The sequence below is a fragment of the Channa argus genome, chromosome 16 (assembly GCF_033026475.1).
Source record: "Channa argus isolate prfri chromosome 16, Channa argus male v1.0, whole genome shotgun sequence".
Taxonomy (NCBI): domain Eukaryota; kingdom Metazoa; phylum Chordata; class Actinopteri; order Anabantiformes; family Channidae; genus Channa; species Channa argus.
In genome coordinates, this window is record NC_090212.1 from 11,955,819 (window position 1) to 11,961,581 (window position 5,763).

Consider the following 5,763-nt stretch of genomic DNA (forward strand, 5'->3'; position numbering starts at 1 on the left):
TAGGACTAGACACTGTAATTCAAATACATCCAGGTCAGCTGGAGCAACATTCGGTAACAAGGATTTAATTCCACTAAAGGCATTAAAATGTTAATGTGTGAAAATGTTTTTATTCTCAGAAGACTGAGAATGGTAGGTGGTAATTTTTATCCCTGAATACATTCAGTCTACAGTGCGCAGCGTATGTGGAGCATGACTAACCTGGAAGGTACAGGGACTAAAGGGAAGGGCATGAAACAGAGACAGTGAGACACACACAATGACCAGAAATAGAGAACAGATAAGCAGGTAGATAGAAAAAAGAGGCAGGTACATGCACAATGACTAATCTGGGTGACTGGAAGAAGAGATGAAAGATTAGAAAGAGAAATGTTCACATAGGCTTCTCTCCCACCATAGTCCAGTGTAACCAGATCCCTGTAAGACTGAACGGTGGGAGCTCTTGATAGGCAGGAATGTAGATCCTGAGAGCACAAGGAGCAGATTGGTCGGGACCGAGAACAGCGAGGAATGTACTGACTCCCGAGCCAGTGAGAACAGAACAGCATTAGAGGATCACCGTGACCTGTGCTGACACCTCTGTCATCGCACGTCCGCTGCAGGCCAGGAAAAAGCGGGGGTAATAGGGAGAAAGAGGGGAGGAGAAGGACAAAAAAGTAAGGGACAAGGAGAAGAAAAAGAGCTTGGGTGGAGGTGAAAGGCGAGTGGGTCTCTTCAGCGCTGACAGCAGGAGGCAGAATGTGTCCAGACTACAGACGAAAAGCATGTTGTGTTTGCAATCCGGCTTGGAAGGAGACTAAAGAAGCCTAAACCTGAGAAGAAGGTACAGACTCTTTTTTTTGCCTTTATTGTGCCTTCATAATTCTTCATAATTTCCTTCTTTTTCAGAATGTGAGCAGACATGTTAAAAACTGACCTTTAAAGAGCTTTACAACCCTTTGTCTATGCAGAGCAAACAAAATGTAAATGATGGGAAATGTGAGACGTCAATCTGATAGACGATCACATCAGCAGGTCAGAAGGGGTATTCACTATCTGCCAGTTTCGCAATCAGCTCCCATATCAAGTCTATCAAGTCCATAATCAATTCATTGAATAGTGTCTGGGATAATGTTGGAAAAGGTCACCAAGGAGAAATAAACTCCATAGCCTTTTAACTTGTCTTTCCTGTACATTGATGAGACAATCAACCCCAATAAGCTCTGTCTCTGTCTCTCATAGCCCGTCATTCACTAGTGATGGCATCATTAGTCTGCATGGACCAGCCTTTCTGGACTGATGTCTCTGTGTCAGGACCGGGCATATTATACCACCGTTCAGGTGCCATAATTTACCTCAGGATGGGCAAGGGGTCAACAGGGAGATGAGGCCTGCTGGCCATTAGCTGCTCATAGGAAGACAGTGAGGTTGTGCTAGGGTCAGCAAAGGTCAACATTGTTAAGGAGAGTATTGCAGGAGAAAGCAGAGCTGGTATTAAAATGAAAGGAATGGAACAAGGAATGAAAGTGTGAATAGTTTCATTATATGGTATGAACTGGTTGTCTGCAACTTTGGTGCTATGAGAGTGGAGATAGTAAAGTAGTATTATAGACATAACTGATTCTTGTTTCAATAAGTCAACCCTGACTTTGTGTTATTTGGATGATCTGCTGAGCATTGCTTTTATTGCTCTAAATTAGCCCAAAAATGTACATCCAGTGCAGATGTGAAGCTACGCTTAGTTACATAGCTAAACGCTGAAATGGCATGTTCACTATGACAGTTTGTAAGCATCCAGTAATATTTACTATGGGCACCAATTCTGGGGTAGTTACTTGTCCTAGGTGCATATAACTTATTACGGTCTATTAAAAGTAAAAAGTTCAGTTACACATTTACTTTCTGGTGGAGGCAGCTAGTTAATGTTTAGGTTACGTTTTCCAGATTGATCCAACAAAACACCGGTGGCTGCTCTTCAGTGTAATGCAATACTTTTGTTTATGGCTGATGAGACATTTAACAGAAAAAATGTTTGACACCAAACATGGTGGAATCATCTTAACAGCTGTTAGGTATAGTTAGTAGGTCAATGTGGGGCATGGATTTAAATAATTTAATATTTATGTCAACAACAGCAGCCATATGTAGACATGCAGTTTATATGTATACTTTATATACTGTGTCCTGTCACAAAATGCCCCAGCTCTTGTAATTACTTGCTTAATCTTACTCATACACATTATACATCATACATCACCATTACATCATACACAAATGACTCAATGACATTCATTGAGAGAAATACAACATACAAGATGCAAATATATTGGACTGTGCTTGCTGATAGTTTTCTTCATGCCTTACTCTTTAAAACTAATTTTCATTAGCTGTTGACTGGGACTTTTATCTATCTTCATACAGCTCATATAGCTTTCTGTAAAAATAAAATCCCATTGAAGAATTGAGTGACTCAGTCCTGGCTGGCAATTGCTGCGACTCAAATATCTGTTAACAGACTGCTTCCTGGCAGAGTTACATCAGCTCTGGCACCAGCCAGGCACACAGAGAGACATTAGTCAGCACCACTCTCTCTCCCGCCAGAGCTACCTCAGTGCATCCGGCGGGGGTTCACAGATCAGCTGATAACTCATTGTTAGTGTCATTTATTGTAATCTGGGTCACTTGTAAAATCCTATTCCATGCAGCCATATCATCTATTGCCAAGTTTAGATATAGAATCCATGCTCCTCTGCATGGCTGTGGGTGCATGTACTATATGTTCAGTGTGACACACTTTGTTTTATCAGTCCCAGTGTGCATTTGTGTTTATATACACTGGCCATATAAAACACATTCAGTGTCAATCTGCAACATGACAGCTGTACAGATGCCCACATTTTGCAGGCAGGGCCTCTGACTTGATGGAGCCTATTATTCTATGGCAAATTGCTTAATGCTAGCATTGAAAGTGAGGTGACAAGGAGAATGCAAGGAATGAATCCTCTGCTTGTAATCTGAAGGGAGATGTGTCACGCTTGGGAGTGTTATCACCAACACAGCATGGGATGAATTCCACCATTTTCTATCCACAGGGCCATGACAGAGCTCTCCTTTCTAGTAGGCCCCAAGGGGGAGGAAGAAGGAAAGAGAACCCGCTGAAGAGAGCACAAAGAAGGAGCAACGGATTGACTAGGAGCTGTTGATAAACTTTCAGAATAGTTCTCTGTTGGAAATAGCTCAGCAGCCTCATTGTGAGAGAAATAAAAAGAAAAAGGAAGGAGAAAAAAAGTGCAGAGTGAGCAGGAGGGATTGAAAGGTTTCCTTAGCTTAATCAGAAACAGCTGAGTGAAGGGCGACAGTTTGGAAACAAGTGATGTTTCACTCTGGGCAATGTTTCAAATTATATTTACAATCTAGCCAAATCCTGTACAGGACTACAGGGCTCAGTATTGTTTGCTATAATCTCTCTCTATATATATATATATATTCTTGCATACAGCAGCGTTATGGATTCCTTCCCTTCTTTCCCTCTGTTGCACATGCAAAGTTTCTCACAAGGTTCTGTTTCTGAAACCTTCAGAAACCTGTCAGGATCGCAGTTCCTCAAATGAGTCATCAAAAATGTTGCCTTCAATTAAAAACTATTTGGTGTTCGTATCCTTCACATAAACCTGACAGGTCGTAATAACTAAACCTTATAAAGTAGTGCTTTAATAATTACCTATACTAATTACAATGGCTGAGAAATGTTGTGATTTTTTTTTCATAGCAATTCTCTAATTAGCATATTTTCATTATCTTGGCAAATGAATAATTTAGAGGGTCTGCAATAGACATGAAATATTACAGGGAGGTACACTGATGGATTTAAAGGGGCACTACACTCCATTTGCTCCCAACGTAACATGAATAATTACTAGAAGCCCGGCCCTCCTGTGTGTATGCCAGTGAAAATTGCTGACTGTGCTGAATGACCAAGATCTTAATAAATACAAGATGTCTTTACATTACAGCATTTTTTTTACTTAAAGTTTTCTTTAATACGGATGAGCCTATTTACACTTGTGCTCTTTATATCAACCTTGGCCAAGTTATGTAGGAAATGGTCATTCAAATAAAAACAGAAACAAGTGGCTTGTGAACTGTTAACTGTTAACTGTTAATAAATACTGCATGATCTATATTCTGTAAGTAAATCTATAAGTGTTTTTGAAAAGCAGCCTGCCTTGTCGTTTTTGTTTTTTGCAGATTGAAATGATGTTTCCCAATGTTTTCTTAGGGGCTACATTAACTTGTAGAAATGCTAAGTTAACTCTCACTAGACCTGCAGGTGTCACATTGGATCTGATTTCTCTCTTTTTTTGATTGTCACTTTCACTTTCTCCAACTCCCCCTGTCTCAGCCATTTCTCCCTCGTCCAGTTCTAAACAGACTCCGTCAGTGCAAGATGAAAATAAAATGATTTATGTTGTTCCCCTCCCCACTTTTTCAAAGTAATGAGATTCCATATTTCAACCCGCTTGACAGATGGATTGGAAATTAAAAGCCTTAGATAAGTAATGCCTTTTTGATGTTGGACTGTGAATAACTCACACAGGCTGATTGATTTCAAAACTCTTGTGACAATGTGCACATGCTTTACAGGGGACAACATGCCCATACCACTACATGTCACAGATTAGTAAATGTGGAGGTAATGTCTCAGGGAATTCACTTTGGAGGAAGCCTTATTTTCATTCACTGCAGCGCATTGGAATAGTACAGTCCGACATTTACAGGTGTGATTGTTGTCAAAGCATATGGAGACGCAATGCATTATGTAGGAGTAGGCGTTTCACTTTGAAAATATGCAGCATTAGTTTGAAATCCACGAATATGGCTTTACCTCACTTACTTTAAATTTATCTCACTGATGTTCTACATGAAGGTAGTAAAATCATTTTATGCACGTAGCATGCACTATTCATGTGAGCTGATGAGCACGTTATAGCATTTCTGCATATGACCTTTACCTCACTGTAATTCTGCTCTTGTTCTCCAAAGAAGTCAGCGCTACTACACTTTCATTACATCAGCACCTGCAGTCAATTTGTGAGAACAGACAGCTGTCTATTGCTTTGGGGGAGACAGAGTGAAAATATCGAACCAGCTCACTCTACGGAGAGACAACACCATCAACATAACAGTGATTCATCAAAAAAAGTGCTTGACGAGCAGAGTCTTCCCACCACTTTCTATTTTTCATGAAACATTTCAGCCACAAAAGGTAATGCCCCATGTGAAGTGGCACAGTGCAGGAGTCTGAATGAGTGGTATTAATGGTAATCCATGCTGTCACCTGTTGCTGAAAGATTAAAATTTAAACATATGAGCAAGTGATTGATTAGGCCAGTCTGTTTCTAGAGGTCATATTGATTGGCGTTGTAAGGTGTAAACTCCGGTTTTATCTTCTTACTACTAACATGAGCCCACGCTTATGAAATATAAAAACTGACAGAATACATGCAAAAAAAACTTTATCCATACTGTAGCAGTATATTCCTTGTCAATTTAGCCCTTGATGACTTTGTTTTTCCATAATTCATTTTCTTATTTGAAAGAAGTGGGAAGCTAAAAACCCTGTTAGTGAATATGACTGATGTTTGAGCTTCCAGCCTCATTAGGACCACAGGTGTGTTGGGCCATCACCCTCCCCTGATGTTTCTTGGCTTATTTTCTGTTGTGAGGGAAGCATATTTGCTGGAAAGCTAAAAATCTTCTACACAGATTTTTCCAAAAACAATG

The 5,763-nt window shown here is 40.1% G+C and overlaps 1 long non-coding RNA gene across 1 annotated transcript; it reads left to right on the forward strand.

Annotated features, from left to right (window-relative positions):
• The first annotated feature begins 337 nt into the window (after positions 1–337).
• Positions 338–4,180, forward strand: LOC137100909 (uncharacterized). Its single transcript, XR_010910964.1, has 4 exons — positions 338–823; positions 951–1,014; positions 1,222–1,320; positions 3,072–4,180. It is a non-coding gene; the product is annotated as an uncharacterized lncRNA (long non-coding RNA).
• Positions 4,181–5,763: the final 1,583 nt, after the last annotated feature.